The sequence below is a fragment of the Lepidochelys kempii genome, chromosome 8, assembly GCF_965140285.1.
Source record: "Lepidochelys kempii isolate rLepKem1 chromosome 8, rLepKem1.hap1, whole genome shotgun sequence".
NCBI classification, from domain to species: domain Eukaryota; kingdom Metazoa; phylum Chordata; order Testudines; family Cheloniidae; genus Lepidochelys; species Lepidochelys kempii.
This window is the reverse complement of record NC_136387.1, coordinates 51,101,479-51,128,321: the sequence shown is the minus strand read 5'-3', so window position 1 is coordinate 51,128,321 and position 26,843 is coordinate 51,101,479. Positions and strand designations below refer to the sequence as shown.

The following is a 26,843-nucleotide window of genomic DNA, read 5'->3' as shown; positions in this document are numbered from 1 at the left end:
CGGGACTGTCCTGCCCAGCCCTTGAACTCCCGTCCGGGGAGGTTAGCCCCTGGCCCCTCCCCTGCTGTCCCTCTGGCCTGCAGCCTCACCTCGCTGTGCCACCAGTGCTCTGGCCCGCTGCTCCTGTCATGAAGCATGGAGGCGTGGCTGGCTCCAGCCAGATGGCGGGGCTGTGAGCTCCTGCTACTCTGAGCAGCATGGTAAGTGGGTGAGGGGGAGCGAGCTAGTGAGCAAGCGGACGGGAGGGTGGGGGTTGGATAAGAGACAGGGAGTTCCGGGGGGCAGTCAGGGGACAGGGAGCAGCGGGTGGTTGGATGGGGCACATGTTTGGGGGGGGCGGTCAGAGGACAGGGAACAGAGGGGGTTGGATAGGCGTGGGAGTCCCGGGGGGGCTGTCAGGGGTGGGGGTGTGCATAGGGGTTGGGGCAGTCAGGGGACAGGGAGCAGGGGGGTTGGATGGGGGGTGGGGTCCTGGGGGGGCAGTCAGGTGGTGGGAAGTGGAAGGGGGCGGATAGGGGGCAGGGGCCAGGCTGCTTGGGGAGGCATAACCTTCCCTACCTGGCCCTCCATACAGTTTTGCAACCCTGATGTGGCCCTCGGACCAAAAAGATTGCCCACCCCTGTCCCAGATCCTGCACCCCAATCCCCTTCCCCAGCCCAAAGCCTGCACCCGAACTCTGTCCCAGAGCCTGATCTCTCACCCCTTATGCCCTCTGCACCCAAACTCCCTCTCAGAGCCTCCACCCTACACCCCTCCTGCACCCCAATCCCCTGCCCCAGCCCAGAGCCTCTACCCAATCTCCATCCCAGAGCCTGTTTCCCCTTCCAAACTCCCTCCCAGAGCCTTAGGCAGGTGCTGGGGAAGTTTGAGGGGGCGGGTTCTGCGTTTTCTGGCCACCACAAAAATTTTTACAAATCTGCCACCCCTGTTCTCAGCATAGGCATTGGACTGGTTGGGTGGGATTTTCCTTCCTTGTGAGGTGAGAGATATACAGCTGGAGAGAAGAAACCACTTGGGACATGAGTGGTGAGGTTGAATGCATTGCCAGGGCCAGATTTCCCATTAGGCACATGCCTCGGGGAACCGGCATTCTAGAGATGCCTAAAAATTCAAATTTTGCCACTCCCAGGTCCTGACAGGGGGCAGGGCTGGCTGAGGGGGAGATGGCCCCATGCAGCCCTGCTGGAGGGCTCCTCGCTGACCTTGGTGGACAGAGTTGCCTCCCAGCAGGGCTGGTGAGTGCGGCTGGGGGGGCAGGGCTTTGGAGAGTGGGTCTCTGGAGGAGTGCTGGGAAGCTGGGGGTGGGGGAGGTCTTTGTGTGTTGGGGCCCTGAGCAGTGGGGATTCTGTGTGGGGCACTGGGAAGTTGTGGTGGGGCTATGCAGGGGTGCTGGGCAGTTGGGGGGGTCTGTGGACAGAGGGGTGGTGAGGTGCCTAAAAGTGGTGGGGTACCCCTGCTGCCCGTGGTGGTTATGAGCTTGTGGCTGCCTCCAGACAGAGGGAGCTCCCGCAGATCTTGGCCACCTCCGGGCAGCGGGGGGTGGGGCTCTGACCACCTGCGCCCAGGTGTAAATCTGGCCCTGTGCATTGGGTGAAATTGTGGCTTCCAAAGAAGTCGAGAGCAAAACTCCCATTCACATCAATGGGGCCAGTATTTTACACCTGGTCAGAACCCAGGATGGGTTGAGGAGGGCTGGGGATTAATGGAGGTGGATGGTTTCCCCCCAAAACCTGCTGAGGGTGAATCTTCTGGGGATTAGGGTAAAATACCGACCAGGGTTCTTCTGTTCTTGGTTTGGATCTATTTTATCCACTCCTGGCAGAAGGGTTGGATTGAGCCGGCTGGTTTCTCCATGCTGTGTGTGAGGATCAGCCTCCGCAGCTGGCGAAAGGAGACCCCTGGGGTCACTGAGTGGGTCATGCACCCAGACCATCCAACTAAGGTACCTAACAAAATTATTACAGTTAATAAACAAGTATAATGGTGATGAATGCACTGGGCGTGGTCAGGCTGAGTAAAGTTCGACACTTAAAGCAGGGAGTCACCATCTTTGTTGCTGCTGATGCTAATAATAATTAGAGATGCTAAAACAAAACTTGTCTTCAGCTACTGGCAAATCCAGCCTGGTGACGACCAAGACAGAAGGCAGGGGAAATGTTGAGAGGCTACTCACGCCAGTGGGATGATTCAAAGCCATTTCTAAATGAGCTCAGCTCTCCAGCAGCACTTTGCAGATCTTAATGCCACCCCTGCAGCTGCAGGGACTTCACACATCCCTGGTCTCACCTGGAGGACTGTATGTGCAGTTGTCACTAGAGGGTTCCTACAGAGCTCCTGTTCAGGAGCTAACTGCTGTTGTAAACAAGATGAATGCAGGAGTCACTGGCACATTCCACAGGGCAGCTGCAGAGGTGAAAGGCGGAAACTAGTTTGAGCCTCACTACTTTCGCAGCTGTTTGAAGGTCTTACTGAAAATAGCAAGACCTGTGGCTTGGCAGTAAATCCGGGTCAGAATTCTGGACAGGCCTGAGAGCTGGTAGTTTAGTAATGAGCCACTCAGACACCCTACCTCTGAAGGGGAGAGCAGATTAAATTATTACTGGTATCATAGTAGAGCCTAGAGGTCCCAGCTGAGGTCAGGGCTGCATTGTTGTCATAAATGAAAAGGGAAGGGTAACCACCTGTCTGTATACAGTGCTATAAAATCCCTCCTGGCCAGAGGCAAAACCCTTTCACCTGTAAAGGATTAAGAAGCTAAGATAACCTCACTGGCACCTGACCCAAAATGACCAATGAGGGGACAAGATACTTTCAAATCTGGAGGGGGGAATAAAGGGGTCTGACTGTCTGTCTGTCTGATGCTTTTGCCGGGAACAGATCAAAAATGCAAGCCTTCCAACTCCAGTTAAGTTAGTAAGTAATCTAGCTAGAAAATGCATTAGATTTTCTTTTGTTTAGTGGCTGGTAAAATAAGCTGTGCTGGAGGGAATGTATATTCCTGTTTTTGTGTCTTTTTGTAATTTAAGGTTTTGCCTAGAGGGATTCTCTATGTTTTGAATCTGATTACCCTGTCAGGTATTTACCATCCTGATTTTACAGAGGTGATTCTTTTACCTTTTCTTTAATTAAAATTCTTCTTTTAAGAACCTGATTGATTTTTCACTGTTCTTAAGATCCAAGGGTTTGGGTCTGTGTTCACCTGTACCAATTAGTGAGGACTCTTACCAAGCCTTCCCCAGGAAAGGGGGTGTAGGGCTTGGGGGGGATATTTTGGGGGAAGACGTCTCCAAGTGGTCTCTTTCCCTGTTCTTTGTTTAACACACTTGGTGGTGGCAGCATAGGATTCAAGGACAAGGCAAAGTTTGTACCTTGGGGAAGTTTTTAACCTAAACTGGTAAGAATAATCTTAGGGGATCTTTCATGCAGGTCCCCACATCTGTGCCCTAGAGTTCAGAGTGGGGAAGGAACCTTGACATGGTGGCAGAGTGGTGGGATCATTTTGAACCAGAAGCACAGCAGGATTGTAAAAGGTGATTGCAGCTGTTGATTCTGTCTCTCTGCCTGGGGGACAGAGCAGCAGGCATAACAAAAAGATTTTTCTGTAGGCTGAGAATAGCTATCAGAGACAAAAGGTATCAGGTTACAGCACAGCAAAATTTTACAAGCCAGGTTATTTTTTGTTTTCTTTCTAATTCTTGGGTGTAAAGTTAGTTAAAAACAGACAGGTTAGGATGGCAGAATGCAATGTTCAACAGAAGCTGGAATTAGCAAGATTTGAGGCTGAGGAAAGACAAAAGGAACATGGAAGAACTCAGACAGATGGAAATGGAGGCAAAGGAAAAAGAAATGGAGGAGAGGGAAAAAGAGAGAAAGCATGCACTGGAGATGGAGAAGGCAAAGGCTCAGCAGAATATACCAAATAACCCTAACAATCCTCCCCCCCCCCCATCCCCTGCTCTCCTGCTGGTATTAGCTCATCTTAAGTGATCACTCTCCTTACAGTGTGTATGATAACACCCATTGTTTCATGTTCTCTGTGTATATAAATCTCCCCACTGTATTTTCCACTGAAGGCATCTGATAAAATGAGCTGTAGCGCACAAAAGCTTATGCTCAAATAAATTTGTTAGTCTCTAAGGTGCCACAAGTACTCCTTTTCTTTTTGCGAATACAGACTAACACGGCTGCTACTCTGAAACCAATCTTTCCCCAACAATCCACAAATGGGAGCGACTATGTCCACAGTATGATGAATCCAGTGATATTGCTGAATATTTTCTCACCTTTGAGAGACTGTGCACACTCCATCAAATTCCTGAAGTTCACAAGACGACCACATTGGTCGCAAAATTGACTGGAAGAGCTCTGGACGTATTCAATAAAATACCTATTGAGGAGGCTTCTGACTATAATAAATTCAAGGATTTGGTTTTAAAGCAATTTCAAGTTACACCTGAAACTTAGAGTTAAATTTTGAACCCTTAAGAGAGGGCCTGGACTAAGTAATGTGGCTTATGTAAACCAGATGACAGATCTTTTTGATAAATGGCTCAATGGACGGGCTGTAACTAACTTTGGAGGAATGTGGGATTTGATGACACAGGAGCAATTCCTGAGCATATCCAAGGAGGCTTGCTTCTTATGCTGATCAAGACAAGCAGTCCCCAACCACCAGAGAAGTGGGGCAAACCGGAACAAAACGGGTGGAGGGAGGAGAGAGAAACAACCCTGGTTGCAGTTGGAGTGTATACCAGAAGGGACGCCCTCAGACCACACCCTACTATCGGGGGCAGCCCAAGGCCCCAACTACACCCCAAGGAACACTCCAGACACCTTATCGTCCTGCCACACCGTTCTCCAGCAATCCACCTCACCCCAGTGACCCGTCAGCTGGGCGATGTTTTAAAGGTAACAAGTCGGGGCATGTAAAGGGCAACTGCCCCAAGAACCCCAACAGATTACATTGTACTGGAATCACACCAGAGGTCCTCAGGCCCAGATGCCTCCCAGATACCCTCAGAGCGGTGGGAAACTGAGTGTGAGCAGGAAGAAGGTCACAGCATGGAGGGACACCAGAGCACAAGTGTCGGCTATCCATGCTTCCTTAGTGGACCCCAATTTAATCGACCCAGAGGTCAACCCTTCAAATCAAACTCTTTTGACTTGCGTACAGCCAAGTTGCCGGTCGAGTACAAGGGCTGGTCAGGAACGTGGACTTTTGCAGTCTAGGATGATTATCCCATCCCCATGCTGTTGGGAGAAGACTTGGCCAGTCATGTGAAGCTAGCCAAGAGGGGGGGAATGGTCACCCACAGCCACGCTAAGCAAGCTGTCACACCTAGCTCTGTTCCAGAAACTTCTACCAGGACCCGGTCAGGGGTGATGGAACAGGACCCCATGCCAACGTCTGCAACAGCAGTAGTGGATCTAGTCACAGGGACCCAGACAGAGCCAGTCCCAGAACCGGAACCAGCAGAACAACCAGCACCAGAACCATTGCCAGCACTGAATCCAGTACTTGCAACCCCAACACCAGAGGGCCCCACCGAACCTGCACCGGCAGCAGCAGATAACCCTACACAAGAGGCTCAGCCGGATCCTAAAACCCAGCATAGTGCATCAGTGGAGAGTGGTTCACAGTCAATGAAAACGGCCCTATCACCTGCATAGCTTCAAGAGGGACCAAGCCCAGGTCCACAATCCAATGGGGAACTGATGTCTCTAGCATCAAGGGAACAGGAAGCAGATGAAAGCCTCCAGAGAGTTTGGATGGCGGCACGGAGCAACCCACCACCTCTCAGCTCTTCTAATCGATCCAGGTTTGTTGTAGAAAGAGGACTTTTATACAAGGAAACTCTTTCTGGTGGACACCAGGAAGACTGGCATCCTCAGAGACAGTTGGTAGTTACAACTAAGTACCGGGTAAAGCTCTTATGCTTAGTCCATGATCATCCTAGTGGCCATGCTGGAGTGAACAGAACCAAAGACCATTTGGGAAAATCGTTCCATTGGGAGGGATGTTTCTACCTATGTCCGGTCTTGTGAGGTGTGCCAAAGAGTGGGAAAACACCAAGACCAGATCAAAGCCCCTCTCCAGCCACTCCCCATCATTGAGGTTCCATTTCAGCGAGTAGCTGTGGATATTCTGGGTCCTTTTCTGAAAAAGACACCCAGAGGAAAGCAGTACATACTGACTCTCATAGATTTTGCCACCCAATGGCCAGCAGCAATAACGCGAAGCAACACCAGGGCTAAAAGTGTGTGCCAGGCACTAACAGACATTTTTGCCAGGGTAGGTTGGTCCTCCAACATCCTTACAGATGCAGGAACTAATTTCCTGGCAGGAACTATGGAAAGCCTTTGGGAAGCTCGTGGAGTAAATCACTTGGTTGCTACCCCTTACCACCATCAAACAAATGGCATGGTGGAGAAGTTTAATGGAACTTTGGGGGCCATAATACGTAAATTGGTAAATGAGCACTCCAATGATTGGGACCCAGTGTTGCAGCAGTTGCTCTTTGCCTACAGAGCTGTAACCCATCCCAGTTTAGGGTTTTCACCATTTGAACTTGTATATGGCTGCGAGGTTAAGGGGCCATTACAGTTGGTGAAGCAGCAATGGGAGGGGTTTACACCTTCTCCAGGAACTAACATTCTGGACTTTGTAACCAACCTACAAAACACCCTCTGAACCTCTTTAGCCCTTGCGAAAGAACCTACAGGATGCTCAAAAAAAGCAAAAAGCCTGGTATGATAAACATGCCAGAGAGCGTTCCTTCAAAGTAGGGGACCAGGTCATGGTCTTAAAGGCGCTCCAGGCCCATAAAATGGAAGCATGGTGGGAAGGGCCATTCACAGTCCAAGAGCTCCTGGAAGCTGTTAATTATCTCATAGCATTCCCCACCTCTGACCGAAAGCCTAGGGTATACCACATTAATTCTCTAAAGCCCTTTTATTCCAGAGAATTAAAGGTTTGTCAGTTTACAGCTCAGGGAGGAGATGACGCTGGGTGGCCTGAAGGTGTCTACTCGGAAGGGAAAAGTGATGGTGGTGTGAAAGAGGTGAACCTCTCCATGACCCTTGGGTGTATGCAGCAACAGCAGATCAAGAAGTTGTGCACTAGCTACGCACCGACATTCTCAGCCACCCCAGGACTGACTGAACGGGCATACCACTCTATTGACACAGGAAATGCTCACCCAATTAGAGCCCAGCCTTACCGGGTGTCTCCTCAAGCTAAAACTGCTATAGAACAGGAGATCCAGGGTATGCTACAGATGGGTGTAATCCGCCCCTCCCTGCACTGACACACCTAACTAAAAAGAAACAGCCAAATGCAGTTCAGTGGACTGAAAAGTGTCAGAAGGCCTTTAACCAGCTTAAAGTGACACTCATGTCTGACCTTGTGCTAAGGGCCCCAGACTTTGACAAACCGTTACTAGTAACCACAGATGCATCTGAGCATGGTGTGGGAGCAGTCTTAATGCAGGAAGGACCGAATCAAGAGTTCCATCCTGTTGTGTTTCTTAGCAAGAAGCTGTCTGAGAGGGAAAGCCACTGGTCCATCAGTGAAAAGGAATGTTACGCTATTGTCTATGCTCTGGAAAAGCTACACCCATACGTTTGGGGACGGTGTTTCCACCTGCAAACAGACCATGCTGCGCTACAGTGGCTTCATACCACCAAGGGAAATAACAAAAAAAACTTATTTGGTAGGGTTTAGCTCTCCAAGATTTTAATTTCGACATACAACACATCTCAGGAGCTTCTAACAAAGTGTCTGATGCACTCTCCCGTGAAACTTTCCCAGAATCAACTGGTTAAAATCATCCTCGAGATGTGGAAAATATTGTTAGTCTTTATACAGTTAGTAGTATATTTTGAGGTGCATGTGTCTTATTAACTCTGTTTTCTCCTAGAGCTCCAGGAAGAAATCACAGCCATTGTTTCACCCTATCTGTGATTTGGGGTGTGTGTCATAAATATAAAGGGAAGGGTAACCACCTTTCTGTATCCAGTGCTATAAAACTCCTCCTGGCCAGAGGCAAAACCCTTTCACCTGTAAAGGGTTAAGAAGCTAAGGTAACCTTGCTGGCACCTGACCCAAAATGACCAATGAGGGGACAAGATACTTTCAAATCTGGAGGGGGAGGGGAGGACAAAGGGTTCTGTCTGTCTGTGTGATGCTTTTGCTGGGAACAGATCAGAAATGCAAGCCTTCCAACTCTTGTTAAATTAGTAAGTAATCTAGGTAGCAAATGCGTTAGATTTTCTTTTGTTTAATGGCTGGTAAAATAAGCTGTGCTGGATGGAATGTATATTCCTGTTTTTGTGTCTTTTTGTAACTTAAGGTTTTGCCTAGAGAGATTCTCTGTTTTGAATCTGATTACCCTGTAAGGTATTTACCATACTGATTTTTACAGAGGTGATTCTTTTACCTTTTCTTTAATTAAAATTCTTCTTTTAAGAACCTGCTTGATTTTTCACTGTTCTTAAGATCCAAGGGTTTGGGTCTGTGTTCACCTGTACCAATTAGTGAGGACTCTTACCAAGCCTTCCCCAGGAAAGGGGGTGTAGGGCTTGGGGGGATATTTTGAGGAAAGATGTCTCCAAGTGGTCTCTTTCCCTGTTCTTTGTTTAAAACGCTTGGTGGTGGCAGCATAGGATTCAAGGACAAGGCAAAGTTTGTACCTTGGGGAAGTTTTTAGCCTAAGCTGGTAAAAATAATCTTAGGGGATCTTTCATGCACGTCCCCACATCTGTACCCTAGAGTTCAGAGTGGGGAAGGAACTTTGACAATTCTGCCAGGTGCTGCACAAACGCATAGCAGGAGATAGGCTTTGTGTCAAATGTCTTGCACTAAATAAACAAGACAGAGGAAGGGTGAGAAGTAAACTGGCTTGCCCAGGATTAGTGTCTAGGTGTTCTGAATTTGCGTTAAGTGACCTTCCCACTGACTCTACAATAAACAATAAACAGAAATGAGTTTATCATGAATCCCAGATTTAAGGAGAAGAACCAGCCATGGGGTCTGTGATGTTGCACTCCATATGTTTTATGGAAATATGCTTATGAGTTTAAATATGATGTAACTGGAATATGCCTTATGCAAAAGGTCTCTTGTAAGGTATCATTACAAAGTTTATAATCTTCTGAGTGTGTTTATCCTATTTGTTTGTATGCATCATTCTTGTATCTGAAGCTAGAAATATTAAATATAACTCTGAGGTCCTATTGTAATTATGCAAAGCATAGGCCATTGATGGTGGGTTAGAATCTTGATGACTCCCATTGACTAAGACAATTGGTTGTAAATGGCTCTGTTTACTTGTAAACCTCCCTGGGTACATTCGGGCCAGCCCGGGAAGAATGAAGTCTCACAGGACATGTGACCATGTCACATGATGCTGAAATACATCTTCTAAATGGAAAAGTACCAGATTTAAGGAGGGGTGGGGACCCAGAGAGACACAAGATTCCTGCCCTGGGCCAAAGCTATAAAAGGGGGTGGAACAGAACAAAGGGGGCTGCCTGTCATGAGAAATCCCCTAGTTACCACCTGAGCTGGAACTAAAGAGGACAGTACCAGGGGAAAGGATTGGGCCCAGACTAGGAAGGAGACTAGTCTGTGAAAGAAGCTTATTGGAACATCTCTGAGGGTGAGATATTATCTGTAATCAGTTTCTTAATGTATTAGGCTTAGACTTCTGTATTTTTGCTTTATTTTGCTTGGTAACTGACTTGTTCTGTCTGTTATTACTGAAACCACCTAAATCCTACTTTTTATACTTAATAAAATCACATTTGTTTATTAATTAACCAAAAGTAAGTGATTAATACCTGGGGGAGCAAACAGGTGTGCATAGCTCTCTATCAGTGTTATAGAGGGTGGACAATTTATGAGTTTACACTGTATAAGCTTTATATAGAGTAAAACAGATGTATTTGGGGTTTGGATTCCATTGGGAACCGAGTGTCTGGATGTGGGAAATAAGTAACCAAAAACTGCTCAGCAGGTCAAAGTCTACAGCTTTGGGGGTGTGGACCAGACCTGGGTCTGTGTTGCAGCAGGCTAGCAAGTCTGGCTCAACATGGCAAGGTTCTGGAGTCCCAAGCTGGCAGGGAAAACAGGCTCAGAGGTAATCTCAGTACATCAGGTAACAGTCCCAAGAGGATCTCTGTGACTGAGCCCATCACAGCTTGATCTGGAGAGGTTTTGAGAACCTGCTTATCCCACTGAGGAAGTCAATGGGACTCCTGTCAGCTCAGCACCTCTCAGGATCAGGCCCAGCATGTGGACGGATGCTGTGTCACTTCCCTTCCCTTGCTAGATGTAATGAGTTGGCCTCTGGTGGGACACAACTGAGAGTATCAATTCAGGAAAAATTGCTGCCCAAGCCTGGGTTTCCTTTACTATTAAGGCACACCAAACCAGTCAAAGAGAGAGGGCTTCAGTCTCACCCCACTGGCTAACCAGAAGTCACACAAGCAATTCCCTTAGACACTCCAGTTTCCCAGTATCGCCACCAGTGCCACTTGTTATGGGGATGAATGGTTATGAAAGCCAATACCCAAGTAAAAGAGAAAAGGAGGTTCTCCCGATCCCAAAGGCCCAAACCTGAGGCCCAGATCAATATACAAGTCAGATCTTACCCCAAATCACGCTGTTGCCAATCCTTTAGAATCTAAAATCTAAAGGTTTAATTATAAAAGAAAACCAATTTTTAGCTCTCATTTATATTTCTAACTGGAATCAATTACATACAGTAATGGCAAAGTTCTTGGTTCAGGCTTGTAGCAGTGATAGAATAAACTGCAGGTTCAAATCCAGTCTCTGGAGTAAATCCACAGCTTGGATGGGTCATTCAGTCCTTTGTTCAGAGCTTCATTGTAGCAAAGTCCCTCCAGAGGCAAGAAGCAGGATTGAAGACAAAAGGGAGGGTTTTCCAGGGTCTTTTATAGTCTCTCTTGTGGGCGGAAACCTCTTTGTTCTCCTGTGTAAAATCACAGCAACAAGATGGAGTCTGTAGTCACATGAGCAAATCACACATCCTTGCATGACTCAGTTCTTTACAGGCCAACACCATTGTTTACGCGTTAGTTTGAATGTTCCCAGGAAAGCTCAGATGTGGATTGACGTCTCCCAAAGTCCATTGTCACTTAAGTGTTTCTTGATTGGGCACTTTCTGAGAATAGTCCTTTCTCAAGAAGCTGACCAAATGCTTAACTGAGGCTACTTAGACTCAAACACATTGAGATACAAGTACATAGCCAATATTCATAATTTCAACTACAAAAATGATACACATATAGATAGCATAATCATAACCAGCAAATCATAACCTTTTTATAGATACCTTACACGACAACTTTTGTACAATATTTGCTTCAAATATATAGCAGTGGTTGAAACAATGATCTATACGGTGTGACAGGGCAAGGCCAGATGGCTATAGAAAAGTAATGGGAGATAGATATATTAGCTCCAGGCTAAACAAATCCCTGGTACCAGGATAAGTGAAATGGCAGCTTCTCCAGGTCAATTAAGACACCTGGGGCCAATTAAGAACTTTCCAGAAAGCAGGGAGAATGCTAGGTTGATTGGGACACCTGAAGCCAATCAGGGGCTGGCCGAAACTAGTTAAAAGCCTCCCAGTTAGTCAGGTGGGTGTGCCTGTCAGGAGCTGTGGGAGGAAGTTGCGCTGTTGGAGAGACTGAGTAGTACACACCATATCAGGCACAAGGAAGGAGGCCCTGAGGTAAGGGTGAAGTGGAGCTTGAGGAAGTGAGGGCTGCTGTGGGGGAAGTAGCCCAGGGAATTGTACATGTCATGTTTCTAAAAGGTCAGCTACCATAGCTGATACTATTAGGGTCCCTGGGCTGAAGCCTGGAGTAGAGGGTGGGCCCGGGCTCCCCCGCCCTTTGCCCCGGATTAATCACTGAGACTGGGAGACAACAGAGACTGTGCAAGGGAGGATAACTTCTCCTCACCTCCCTCACTGGCTTATGATGAAAATGGCTCAGTAGACTGTGACCCTTGTCTCTAGAGAGAGAAGGGTTACGTGGAGGGTTGCAGTGAGCCTCTGAGGCTAGCGAAATCCACCAGGAAACGCGGGACCCACGGAGGCAAGGACAGAGCTTTGTCACAATGGTCACAGTTTATGTCAATAATGACACACTAGACGCTTCTGGCAATGCAGCTCACTTGGTGTGCTAAAGCTGCACTGGGGCAAGGACCACAGAAATCGAACTACACAGAGCTAGGACTTAAGAGCATAAGCTCTCTGGGACAGGAGGTTTTGTCTGGTGTATTTGATCTGTATGTATAGTGCCATCAACCCCTGCTGCGCCTTATGAATAATTAACTCTAATAATAAATTAGAGCGGTTATGGTCACCAAGTCTATCCCCCTGGGGACTGACGCACGACTTTCTCCGCAGTCTATTCTCTAGGGCTCTGTCCAGTCTCATTTCAAATGTCTCGAAGGATGGATTATAGTGCTCTAAGGGAATCTGCAAAATAGGATCACAGGTCAATTGACTCTATCTGCAGAATGTAAGAGGCCAATATGTCACCGTGCAGATGGATTTTTTTAAAAAATATCTTGGACTGGGTAAGAGAAACAGGAACCTGTTCTGTGGCTTAATAAACAAAAGGGGGCCAATGCCGCATACAGTGACCCCACTGACTTCTGAGAAGTTACGCAGCGAGTAAGTCAATGCAGCATTTGTCTTGCATGTTGTATCCCTTGGGTCCCTTTGAAAGGTTTAATAACTTGCCCAAGGCCACAGAGGGATTAAAACTCAGCTCATCCTGGCTCCTGGTCCTGGGCTGGACCAGCTAGATCCTGGTGGTTCCGTATGCCCTTGTGAACTCTGCTGAGATCACCAAACACTTTGCTTGTGACTTAAATCTGCTTGGCCTCCAGCAGTTTCTGGGATGGGGTGAATGAAGAGCGGGGCTTTAATCCTGCTACACTTTTTGCACGGAGTGAACTTGGCCCTGTGTTAGCAATTGAGCCTTCCTTCTCCCACAGCCGGGCTACTCTGACTGTTGCCCAAAGGGGAAGGGAAATGAGTTAAACCCATCTTCAGACACGTTTGTATTGATTCTGTCACTTCCTTGCTGCTTGCTGACAGGTGATGGATGGCTCATAAGGCGGCCGGCACAGTACATTACGTTTCCCATCCAGAGACTCCTAAATCATTTCAAATTTTCAAATTTCCTAATCAATATTTTATCACTACAGAAGAGGAGAGCGGAACGGACCCATTTCTCAAGAGGCATAAGAGTGTGTGTGTGTGCACGCACATGCATGCATGTGTGCCTGTGAATCTTTATGTTCATAATAGCACTGTTGGTGCTATAATCATCATCATTAATAATACTATAGAAATGGGACCAGGAAGTGCTGATCAGATATAGCTCTGGATGTCAATCACTGTGAGTGTAGGCTGGGGTTCAGGTCTGAGAATGAATCTGGACTGGAGTTTGGATTTGAGACTGAATCTGAGCTGGGGATTTGGGTTTGATGCCAAATCAAGCCCAGGGCTCAGGCTGAGACTGAATGTGGGCTGGTGTTCAGGTCGCTGACTGCATTAGGTCTGGGCTTTTTGTCTCTGCCTGTAACAGGACTGGGGTTTGACGCTGGCCATGCTCAATCATTCTTGCAGTCTACTGGTTTCATCCAAACCAGGCCTCTTGTGGATTTGGGTCTGACCCAAACAAAAACCTCAGGAGGATTTGGTTGTGGAAAATCAAATCTGAAGGGGCTCAATCTGAGGTTGTTTCTATCCCATCACCAGGTGCAAAATATAGAAATATCCCTGATTGGTTCGAGCAAGATCATATGACCTGGTTTAACATGCCACTGAGGCAAGAGTTTGGACAAAGAGGCCATGGGTCAAATGGAGCAGGGCACTGAATTGTTTGAGAACCAAAACCAACAGACCAAACAAATGCTTTGCTATGAAAGTGCTGCCTATTTCGTGTGAAGAGGTGAGGAGACTTAGGCTGATGCCTAGACACCATGGTGAGGAGTGCATTAAAAGTGCTTCAATGGATAAACTGAACTTGATTTTCCTACATGAGAAAGAGGTGAATGAATACCAGGGGATGAAGTAAATAAAGAACTGAGGGATCTGAGGCAGCTGGATCTCATGGGCCCTTGAGCGAGTGAGCAGGCTTGTTCTAATCCTGGGTGTGTGTCCCGTGAGGTTCTTCCCCGTGCTCTGCCCCATGTGTCTTTGTTACGTTAGCCCGGGCCAGCTCTGGTGTTGGGGTAGTGAAGCAGGATGTCAAGCAGACATCATTGCTCTGTACATTGAAGGGGAGGGTTTGGCAGATGTGGTGGGAGAGAAGTCTAGGGCTTGGTGACAGCGGGGAGAGATCATCAGGAGGGCCTATCACCTAGGAGGCACTCTGCCAGATCCTCGGCTCTGGGAGGTGAGGTTGGGGCATTTCATAAATATAAAGGGAAGGGTAACCACCTTTCTGTATCCAGTGCTATAAAATCCCTCCTGGCCAGAGGCAAAACCCTTTCACCTGTAAAGGGTTAAGAAGCTAGGATAACCGCATTGGCACCTGACCAAAATGACCAATGAGGGGACAAGATACTTTCAAATCTGGGGCGGGGGAACAAAGGGTTCGTCTGTCTGTGTGATGCTTTTGCTGGGAACAGATCAGGAATGCAGCCTTACAACTCCTGTTAAGTTAGTAAGTAATCTAGGTAGAAATATGTTGGATTTCCTTTTGTTTAATGGCTGGTAAAATAAGCTGTGCTGGATGGAATGTATATTCCTATTCTTGTGTCTTTTTGTAACTTAAGGTTTTGCCTAGAGGGATTCTCTATGTTTTGAATCTGATTACCCTGTAAGGTATTTACCATCCTGATTTTACAGAGGTGATTCTTTTACCTTTTCTTTAATTAAAATTCTTCTTTTAAGAACCTGATTGATTTTTCACTGTTCTTAAGATCCAAGGGTTTGGGTCTGTGTTCACCTGTACCAATTAGTGAGGATTCTTATCAAGCCTTCCCCAGGAAAGGGGGTGTAGGGCTTGGGGGGGATATTTTGGGGAAAGACGTCTCCAAGTGGTCTCTTTCCCTGTTCTTTGTTTAACACACTTGGTGGTGGCAGCATAGGATTCAAGGACAAGGCAAAGTTTGTACCTTGGGGAAGTTTTTAACCTAAACTGGTAAGAATAGTCTTAGGGGGTCTTTCATGCAGGTCCCCACATCTGTACCCTAGAGTTCAGAGTGGGGAAGGAACCTTGACCAGGCAGAACAGCTACAGGGCACAGTAGCTGTTTTTTGCAGACACCAAGATCCATAGGAATAACTATTTTATCCCATGAATCTCAACATGTGTGCCCTCCCCCTCTAGGCTCCCTGCGCCAATGTTAGCATGGCTCTTGTCCATGCCACACTGTGATTGGATGAGACCCTCCAACTTCCTACTTATAGATCCTCTGTGGAGTGGGAAAATCACAGAAAGTGAGTTGCCATTAATCTGAGCAGCAGGAAATGGTGCTGCCCTGAGATGGGGCCATGCTGCACAGCAATGATTCTTCCCCTGAGGCCTCTTTCTGGGCACACCCCTGATGGGCTGAGCATGACTCCAGCGAAGCAGCTGGGAAGGGGACAGAGGTAATTGTGTGGGGGGTGGGTTATGCCAAAAGGCCACTTTCTACCACACATCTTAGGCACATGTAGGCATGAGAGGTTTGCAATTCTGCTTTCCTTATCATCCTGTTTGCTCTTGCTCTGTACTTTTGAGTTCCCTGCCCTTGTTCATTTACAGTTACAGCATTTCTGCATTTAATTCCATTGTGCTCGTGTTTTATGCTTGATCTTTGCCAAAGGAAAGACTTAGTTTTAAAACCCTCAAGCTGCACAGCTATGGGGAAGCAGCTCCAGTTAAAACAAAGCCTTCCTTGTCGCTGCCACTTTCCCTCTGTTTGCTTGGGTGACTCGCTAGTGTCCTCACTCCTCTGTGGTGTTCCACGGCCAAGCTGTAACTCAACAGAAGTTACAGACAGAAAGCAACAACGCTTGATTTCTGCTATCATAAGGATAACCTTGTGGTTCAAGAGTGGGGCTTTGAGTTACAAGATCTGGGCTGAATTCATGGTTGTGTTACAAACCCCCTGTGTGACCTTGTACAAGTTGCCTAATATTTCTGGGCTTAGTTACCCACATGCACAATGGGGAAATAATCTTTGTCTTTCCTCTCTAATTAGAGTGCAAGATCTTTCGGTCAGGCATTGTGTTTCACTGTGTGTTTGTACAGCACTTTGCACAATGGGGCCTTGATCTCCGATAAGACCTCTAGGTGTTACAATGATCCTGATCTCTGGGGCTGGAGTAGTCACCTGGATGATGTGGTCCTAGCTATATGTAAGCATAGATTAGCTAAATCAGTGACTCTGGCCCTTCAGTCACATTCACCTTTCATGCTGGTGGCAACAGCCCTGGTCAAGGGGGCAGAAGTCTCCTATTTAAAGAGACACACCAAGCCCTTTTCAGAGAGATAATGTTATTCCTTAAATTGCAGGGCTGAAATCTCTTCTTTGGTCACAAAGAACAAGAGGGCAGAAGGAAATTATGGAGAAGCATCCCAAGGAGGCAGGATTACCATGCACCATTAAAACGAAAACAATCTGCAGAGCCATTTTCTTTCCTCTCTGTTTATGTTCAAAGCGTAAACACAGAAGCGTTGCTGGAAGGTACAATGTAACCCTACTTTATTTAATAGAATTTAGAATGATAACACACAAGAACCCTGAAACAGAGAGAGAACAGGCTGCTCCCTAAAACAGAGGTGCACAACTCACCCTACCTTACTCTAGACTGGCTCTTTGCAGTCTGACTTTGATTGCATGCTTCCCTATAGACCCCCCCCCCCCCGACCCCAGCCTTCAAGAAGGCCTAGGAAAACCCTTAACCGTTTAGAATTATAGATTAGTTTTCAATACACCACTAATGTCAGCATGGACTTTTCCCCCTCTGTGCTAATCTCTAGTGGGCCAGTTGTTCCTCTGATGTTATTGCATGAAGAGATATATCTTGAATTCCTCTGCAAATGTGGTCAGGTCTGGGCTACTCCCCACACCTTGGTAAACTGAGTTCAATATGTAACACTGGCCAAGTGTTTGAGTCCCCTTCTGTGACTGGTCCAGACAACAGCTGCCTGCTAGTATTCTCAGCTGGTCAGTCCTTCAGCTCATGTGGTAGAGGCTTGTGTTTTGGAGCTAGAGGCCCTACGTTAAGTCACCCAAACAGAGGGCTGTTGGTCACCCGAACAGAAGGTTGTTGTTCAAAGCTGGGGGCCTACTCTGAGAACTCTGCCCTGGATCTCCGCAAAATCCATTGTGGGTACTCTCGGCTCCTTTTTACAATAGGTCTTGTCCTCGTTGGCGGAGAGGCCTGCTCCAGTGAGGGATGAGAAGTGCTCCCTAAAGAGACTTTGGAGCTTTATTTAACCCAAGAGAAAAAGACACTGTCCTCCTAGGAGCCAGGTTTTCCTGTCCCAAACTGTTGCTTGCAAGACACTAATGGGTTGAGGTATTAAACATAATCCACCTTTGGGGTTTCAGGACCCAAACACATCCCCAAACTCTGCACTCTTCGAAACCTATCTGGGGGCCTGTGTAAAATGACTTGATGGTCTCTGTCCGGTCTCCGTCCTGTCCCTATCCCAGGGCCCGTATTAAACCACCATCACACCTGCTGAAAACCTGGGCTTTGATGTCAGTCTCTCTGGGTTGGCCAAAAACCAAATGGCCCTCAGAGATGCAATTCTCCTCTCCCTCTCGCCCCTCCAGGGTAGAGGGGAAGTGCAATGTCTGGGCAGTGTGGAGAAGAGCTTGCACTTGTTGTTGTTGTTGTAGTAATTATTGTTACAGTAATGTTATAGTGATGTTATAGGTTATAATTTCATGTATATAGTTATGAGGCTCATGACTTAAAATATATATTCTCATGACTTAAAATCAGCCCAGGCAAAAAAACTCTAAGAGCAGAGGGGCAATTCACACCTCATCAAGGCAAGTATGGACAAACTCAGCCCAGCCTCACAGGAACAAAGGACGCTGTCCTAGGCAGCAACAAAAGGATCTGTTGGACTCTGGAGTGAGTCACACCCCTTCCTTTGGTCAGTTTGGGACTGCAATGAGGTAATGATCACCTGACTCTGAAGGGTAGGGGGTAAAGCCAAGAGGAAAGAAAGAACATGATAAAAAGGAGAGACGTTTGCCATGCTCTTCCTCTCTCTTCCACCTACATCTACAGACACCACACCAAGCGACTGAAGTGCTGATCAAAGGGGAGAGTCTGGCTGAAGAGCAGCCAGCCAGTCTGTGATGGTAAGCATCTAAGTTTGTAAGGACATTGAAAATGTTAAGATTAGCTTAGAATGCGTTTTGCTTTTATTTCATTTGACCAGATCTGACTTGGTATGTTTTGACTTACTTAAAATTTATCCTTATAGTTAATAAATCTATTTGTTTGTTCTACCTGAAGCAGTGCATTTGGTTTGAAGCATGCCAGAGACTTCCCTTGGGATACCAAGCCTGGTACATATAAATTTATTTGTTAAATTGACAAACTCATATAAGCTTGCAGCATCCAGCGGACATAACTGGACACTGCAAGACGGAGGTTCCTAGGGTTGTGTCTGGGACTGGAGATGTTGGCTAGTGTCATTTGGTTGCAAGTAGCTGGGAGCAGCTTACATGCCAGAGGCTGCGCGTGAACAGTCCAGGAGTGGGTGTTCTCACAGCAGAGCAGGGTAAGGCTGGCTCTTAGAGTCAAGGACTGGAGTGACCTAGCAGATCACCAGTCCAGATAACACCAGAGGGAAACGTCACACCTACATTCACTCAAAAATATTTAAAGAGGCAGAAGGAGATGGGGGAGAACATCTCTTAAAGTCCTCATTAACACTGGGCAACAATCAGAATCCACCCCCTTCACATTCCTCTGCAGCATCTGCCCACTTATAACAACACTTCCGATATCAGAGTGCCCAGGGGAGACGGCGAATTGACAGCCCATGTTCCTCTCTCCCCTGCTTTAGTCTTCTGAATGAAATGAAGCTGTGGGTATCAGACGCCCATGGGTGCACCTGCAGCTCGGACACTTTTGACCAATTTTTTTTCCCATCAAAACCATGCAGATTTGGGTTGACCGAAATATTTCACAGATTCAGGTCAATTTTGTTGTTGCTGAATTGTTGGGCTGGTGGGGGGGAAGGGATTTAGAAAAAGGCAAAAGAGTTTGTTTTGATGTTTTTGAAATGATACGTTTAGATGGGTTTTTTTAATCAAAATGACTCTTCCAACATTTCATTTAAATTTATTTTAAAAATAGAAAACTGGGGGTGGAAACACTGAGTTTGACCTGAAACCATATTTTGAGTCATTTGGAAGTGCCTGTGCACTGAAAAATCCATTATTCACATGGTTCTAGGCATGGATGTTCTGGCTCAGCCTGGGCTGGACCAGGAATAGCTGCTGCGAAGGAACCGCTAGACAGTGTTTAACACCATCGCAGTGAGCATTCAGAGCAATGCCATGGCTCAGCGACAGCAATCACTGATCTGCTGCAGCACGCTGTAATTATCCATTGTCAGAGTCAACACAGCGTGATGGATTGGCACAAAGGAGGGAGCATTGTCCCTAGAGGGCAGCCACGCTCAGTCCAGACCAAAACTCTCTGGCCCTTGGTCCTCTTCTAGCCAAGCTTATGAGTCTCACACCCTCCAGATTGAGGATGGATAAACAGGCAAAGCAAATCTGCTCTGTTATTACTGTGCCACCAAACTACGGTGCGTAGGGGAAATCCAGTGGCAGCCAATCGGGGCTGAAACCAGAGTGTTGTACTAGGAGGTAGATTTCTGTGTTTACTACCAGGAGGGGGAATCTGCCTGGGGGAGTGGGAGGCAGCATCGTTATGAGGCCACTTGTTCCTTAGCAGCTGGACTGACGGCATTGCAAAGACCTCCCATGGTCATAGATGCTACTAGCTTTGGCCAGATTGGGGCTGGCACAGTAGATGGGGAAAATGCAATATTCCACTTCCAGGTACTTTTCAAACTCCTGTCCACACCTAAAATCCTTTGCTGCTTCTTCCTTCACAGGGAGATGAGTCTGGGAGGTGCCCCTTCCCTTGCTCAGCCAGTAAGCGGGCTTTGGTTGTACCTCTTTCAGTGGCATTGTGGTGTCAATGTACAGTATTGTCAGACTGTCCTGTCACCCTGACCCCCCACCCCCAGCTCCAATCCCTTAGGAAATGGAGTGAAACAGTCTGAAACCAACTCCCCTTTGTAGAAAGAGCTCTCCATATACAAGTGAGAAGAGTCTAAGATGAGCCATGAACATGGGGCTGGGGTGGAGATGACTAGAGGCTGCGGCACTCCTTTCCATTGAGACCGGAGGCATGTTTGAACTGAGGTTTGTCAAGTGGCAAATGCATTGGGCTGCCGAGCCAGCTATTGACAAGCTGCTTTGCAGTGAGCCAGGAATCGGGGCTGTCCAGATGTGGCCGGGGTGAATGACAAGTTCTAATTGCACAGCATTCTCCAAGCATTATGGTGAAGTCCGTCTGGCAGGCCCTGCAGAGCGTTCTCTTTCTGGCTGCGATACTCACTCCCTGAATGGCTCTCCCGCTGTCTCTGGGCTCCTAGAGTCTTTCCAAGTGCTCCTCTGCCCATAGTGTGTGCATGCATGTTTCTCAGGTGCTGAGATCTGTCACCACCACAGGCTAAAATCAGAAAGGACAGACCCTCAGCCTCTCTCCCTAGCAGAGCTATAAAGAGTCAGCCCCTCGTTTTGCCCTCCTTCAATGCTAAGGGTTGGTAGCTGCATCGATGCTGGCTGATTGTTGTATCATTTAAAGAAATATGATCTAGCAGGAATAATACCCCAACAGGAAGTTCAGTTAAGGTTGTAGACGAGGTGTGCTTGAGGGAACAGATGTTATCTTTTTGCTGTTTATAATTGTTTGGATTACAATAACAATCCCCAACTAACATCCACACACATTGTGGTAGGCACCCTACAAACATGCAACACAAGGCAAAGGGTGGAAGAAAAAGAAGCATTATTTCCATCCCTGTTTTATAGATGGGGGAGGGGAACTGAAACAGGGAGAGATTAAATGACTTGTCCAAGGGCCCATAAGAGGGCAGCAGAAGGGCTCGGACTAGCACCTGTTTCCTGAGTCCCTGGTTTAATATCCTAGCCCATGCCACTCCTTCTGCATGCACTGAAATTGCACAGGGAGTTTGTGATAGGATAGCTGGGTTAAACTCCCAGCTGTCCTAAGTCCCAGTTCGGTGCCTTAACCACAAGATCCATCCTTCCTCCTTTCAAGAAGCTGAGAGTTAAAGATTCAAATGTTAGCCTAAAAGAGCAGACCGAAGATGGTGCTTCTCAAACAAGGCACCAATTCACTCTCCAGTTAGCATCACAATCCTCACTGCTCTAGCAGGCCCAGAGTGATGCAGACAGCATGACATAACCTTCAGTTTGGTAGCTGGCCTGAAAGATGCCTCGTTGCTCATTTGACTCTTTAGAGGTCTCCAGAGACCTAGGGGGCAACATAACTGGGGCATTCTCCCCATTGTGCTCATCTGGCTCCAAGCAGGAATGCTGGGAAGTGAAGACCCATCCCCAGCTGCTCTCGCTGAGCCAAAAATAGCTTGCCAGAGCCAATGTGCCATAGCGATGTTCTAATTCAAAAGTTAATAACCTTTGAAATTAGATTTTAATCAACTAATTTGTGGGCTTGGGAACTAGATACCAGCTAAGGGAGTCCAGTCACTCGGTTTCACTTCTCTCATGCTTTTTTTTGTCTTTGCTACGCAGTAGCAAAAAAAGAGCTGGCACCTGTTAATCTCAGCACCAGCCCTACCCTGCCAGTCTTGAAGCCCTAGGTCTGTTCCGGATTTTTTGGGGGGTATGGAGGCAAAATTGGGTTTAGAATGAGAACTCAGCTGTGCCTTTCATGCAGGGGGAGTAGTTACCAGCCTTCCCAATGATGAAGTTCAAAGCATTTTACCAACATTCATACTATGTCTAAGGGACGCAAGTCCGATTAACTCCCTTTTACAGAAAGGGGAACCAAGCTAGCATGGATCCCCAGGATCTGTGCTATACTCCAGCTTTTAAACTTGGAGGAACCCCTTTGGTTGGTTTCCATCTGGTTCACTCTCTGAAGGTTTTTCTTCTCACACAAAAGAACTAGAGATTTATTTGAAAAAAGGAAGTTTATATTCTGGAACCAAAAGTGTCAGCCTCCTACAAACATACTGGCTTAGTGAGCCACCAAGAGGCTAGATTCCTGATCACACTTTGTTCCCATGTGTGCATAGATCTGTCTATTTTTCTTCCTTGGGAGGGACTTAGGAGTAAGTGGCTCCTTCAGAACACATCTGACTGCTCAGAAGATCTCTGCCCCCATTTTTAACCTCCCTTAGGGGGCCTCTTTTTAAGAGTTCAGCTCACACTTAAGCACCTGAACAAGGGCCAGATTTTCCAAAAAGCCCAGCGCCACCCATTCCCATTGTGACACTTGGGACAGATATTCGACAGAGTGCAGTCCACAATATGTGCTCAGGGTGCTGAGCTGTTCTGCAAATCTGGCCCTCTTTGTGGGTGCTGAGCTATTTTGAAAATCCTCCTACGTGCTGATGTGTTGTAGCAATTTGGCCAAGAATGGACCTCACTCTACCACTGTTGCTTTTGACATAGGTAGAGGAGGGCTACTACAGAACAAACCAAACCAAACCCAACCCAATCCCCTTCTCCAGAAGCAAAGGGCTCCACCTCCTAAAAGCTCCCAGCCACTGCTGGTGAAGGAGGAAAGGGCTGAGGTCAGTGGAACTATACTCCACTAGGGTAAAGCTTGTCTGTGTATGGGTCCGCTATTAGTCCCGTCGCTCAATGCACTTCTGGAAGGTGCTCTGACAATATGTGGGGAGGGACACAGAAGAACCTGAACAGAAATCCTAGAATTTGATTTCCCTACCTGGCTAGACTGCCCCATATTTATGGTTCATTTATTATCTATTGGATATTAGTTTGCACTAACTGCCCCAATCCCTGTTAGGTGGACGGGGTCTGTTCTGAGTCTGTGCATAAGGAAACACCTATATACCTGGCTGTGGTTTCCTTCTTTCCCCATGCCCTTTTCACCTGCAGTCTGCCCAGGAAAGGAGGATGGAATTTACAGTCCCATCCACAATGCAAACAAGAGAGAGTATATTTCACATTTCCAGTTCCGAAAGCTTGTCCATATAGAAGCAGGAGCCTGCTGGCGGGAACAGCTGTTCTTGTCTTCGAAACAGTTGAAATTGGAGCTGGCTGGAGGGCGACAATTCTGCTCCTCAGCAACATTCAAGGTTTTGAAATTTGCTTTTGTTCTGCACTGAACCAAAACCTTCCAGCTATGTTTGTGCATGTGGCCTGGTGGTTAGGGTCCTGGAGTGAGATGTCTGAGACCTAGGTATGTCTGCCTGATTCAGAGGAGAGATTTCCCCAGACCAGTACCCCAAACACCCAGATATAGAGTCAGTCTTTTACTGCAGCCTGGACCCAAAAACCTTTGTGACTAAAGTTTTATGGGAACTGAAATGTCTCCATGAAACATTTTGGTTTTAATGAAACAGCGTGTTTTGCTGAAATGAAATGTACGTGAAAACATTCTGACCAGCTACAGTTGCAATGTCTTCTGAGCAGAGGAGGTCGCATTCTGAAGTTATCACGGGTGCTGCCCAGCTGGGTGCTATTTTCACATAGGGGAGGGAGGCAGGATCTAAGACTTGCTAGAAAGAATGTAGATCCAAAGTGTGAGGTGTAGTTTGCCTGGAACCATTTCCCAAGGGCTGCTACTTGATGTGCTAAAATAAGCCCTACTGTCCTTCAAAGCCCGTAGGGTCTCACGAATGGACCATGATTCGGCACAGTTGTCTGAACTCAAACTTTTGGGTCGAGGAGATAGTCAACCATTTCTTCTCTTCTCCTTCCCTCCTTTTTGTTTTGTTCCCCTTTCTCTGTCTCTTCATTCTCTCTCTACTTCCTCCCCTTAATCCTTTCTCCGTCACCTTCTTCAGGCCCTTATTTCTCCTCTCCCCATCAGGGACATCCCCAGCTGCTCTCCCTGGGCAGCTCTGAGTCCCTTTTGCACTGGCCAGACTGAGCTAGGGACCAGGATCTAGGCTATAACTGTGCCTTTCTGAGGACGGAGCATGCCTTCTCTACCCTGGTATGCTCCCCAGGAGCACAGGGCAGAGATAAAGTGTAGACCTTGGATCTGTGGCCTCCTGCCCTTCCTCCTCCCCTCCCCTGCAGAATGTAATCTTTGACCCAGCCTATGTAGTGGCTGATCCACAGTGAGGGAAACAGGCAGTTCTCTCTGCTTTGAGGGAAAAAGGAAATCCAGTTCTGATGGTGTTTCCCTGGTAGCCTAACTGCATGTAGTTGCCAGAGAGACCAGTACCGCGGACTCACTTAAACTGCAGCACCGTGTTATTAAATGCCAAATTATGGACTTGTTGCTATGAGAAATGGTGAATTCATCGTTCAGCTTCCCCTAAAATCCTCTGCCTTTTGCAGTGCCCAAGGCATAAGTCACGCATTTAAAAATGGTGTCCAAAAACCTGCAGGAGTGCTTATGAAATATTTTGTTTCACTGGCAACAAGACAAGAAATAATTGGACATTAAATCAAGGAAATGGGAGAAAAGGAACAGCAAATCAAGGCAAATGATGGAAAATTAGATCTTAGTGTAGAGAAATGTGTACATAAGGATCACCTGGCTGTTCAGGAATGGATATGCATGCCTATAAATCTTCTCGTTAACCTTTTCATTTCTACAGTCAATGGCCTCGAGCAGGTACAGCTGAGGCAGTGGTCAATAAGATGGTCCCTCTTTTCAAACCACATTAGGCTTGAGAGCTGTCGCAGCTGAGAGGCTAAGGGGGTTGACTATAATGCTGAAGTTGTGGGTTCAAGCCTCCCTTTATCTCACACACTGTAAGGCCAACCTCTAGTTCATCTAGCTGCAAAATGGGTAGGTGACCCACTGGGCTAAGGCAGTCAGACATGATGCTGGTCACATTACTCCTTGTGTACTGTTGGCTATGAAACTGAGGTGCCTTAACTGTGTCAGCCAAATGAGCCAGTGACTCAAAGGAACCTGAGAGGTGCTCTAAACTGATCTGTTCCAGTCTGGGAGCCCCTATTCTACTATTAAAAAAATCCTATTTGCTTTCCTGTCCTGGATTAAACATTTAAACAAAACTCTTCCAATTCTCATTCCTTCCACCCATCCCCTTAGCTAACCCATTTAACACACAAATCCTATAGACCTCTTTGCTGGTTTAAAAACAGCAACCACCCTCTTCAATGGCTTTTTTTTCCCCTGGAGCTGGCAGCGGGATTAATCACAGATAATAACAGCAAGCGGCTCACACTCATAACATCATATGAGCCCTGTGTGAAATGCAATGACAGGAACTTTGAGGCAGAAAGATATTTTTTCCCTATATTAAAAAAGAGGCAAAAGCAATTAGATTAAATTTACCATTATGGAAAAGGATCCATGCTGTTCCCCAGCTCTGCTCTAGAGTTACGGGAAGCAGATTCTTCCCCTTCTTCCAGCTGTCCCTTTTTGGGACTAAATAAGGAACTTTTAGGCAGAAGAAGACCCTATTGACTACCATGGAGTTTGGATCAGACCCTACCTGTGGCGGTAGAACCAGCTGCAATTCTAACACCATCACCTGGCGGCAAGCTTGAGGGATTTAGTGTGCAGACGAGAGGAAAAGGTGTTGTACACTTGTTCTGCAGAGGTTCAGTGGGGCTGCTTGCTGAGCTAAATTCTGCTCAGGGTGGGAGAGGGAGGCACACAGCCTCATTTGAAGAGCTCTATTTGAAACCCTGTCTTACTATTTGGTATTTACATGTGATGTGTGTTTGAACTTACTGAAGACTGATCTGACTACTCTGATATTAACAAAATATTCTAGCATATAAATATTGGCCAATAAAATTACAGCTTTGATTGTGCCATTTCTGGTTTTGGTCCTTCTTTGCACATTTCCCCCTGGCTGGTTTCTGGGTGGATGGCTGGGGTTCGGACCAGCACCAGTTGCATCTGAAGCGATAGCATACACTTCAACTGATGGATCCAGCCCCCAGGCAGCTGTGGCCTGGACGTGATAAGGGTTGAACTGCTGTAAGGTGCTTGATCCAAAGCCCATTGTAGTTGATGAGAATCTTTCCACTGACTTTGAGGCCCACATGTTTTCAAGGCAGAGATGCCTTGTTCTGGAACTTCAGGACACTAAGCTCTGCTCGGATAGTGGGGATCACCAAAGAGATATTGGCTTTGTCAGAGCATATCTCCTGGTCTTGAGAGCACAGTCCCTGCTAGATTCCACTGGGACAGAGTCAGTGCAGGATTTCTGGAGCAAAAGATGATCCAAGCCAATAACAGGCATCAAGTGAAGTACCACCAGGTGCTTTTTTGAATTAGCTTCGTACCAGCCAACACTACTTCTTTCTTTTGTGTGCAGGGCCTCTAAGAGACAGTGGAAGAGGAATTCTTGAAATGACTGACCAACTTCCTTTTGATCATGATCAAGCTTGCCATGAACTGTTATTACAGCGTCATTGATTCACAACTGCAGTGTACAGCTGGAAGACATCCCCAGCTGTGCACCTTTCCATCCCTGCTGGCTTTTATATGGCATTTTCAAAAATGCCTTGTGTTAGTTGGGCCAATGAGCTATGCTTTTGAAAAGTCCACCCTCTGGGATAGATCCTCAGCTGGTGCAAA

General features: G+C 47.0%; 1 long non-coding RNA gene across 1 annotated transcript in view; it reads left to right on the top strand.

Annotated features, from left to right (window-relative positions):
* The window catches only part of LOC140915894 (uncharacterized), a 30,511-nt gene extending 11,463 nt beyond the window's left edge, over positions 1 to 19,048 (top strand). The window contains exons 2-3 of the long non-coding RNA XR_012160314.2: positions 16,555 to 16,726; positions 17,997 to 19,048. This is a non-coding gene — a long non-coding RNA (uncharacterized LOC140915894). The remainder of the gene's footprint in view (positions 1 to 16,554; positions 16,727 to 17,996) is intronic.
* Positions 19,049 to 26,843: the final 7,795 nt, after the last annotated feature.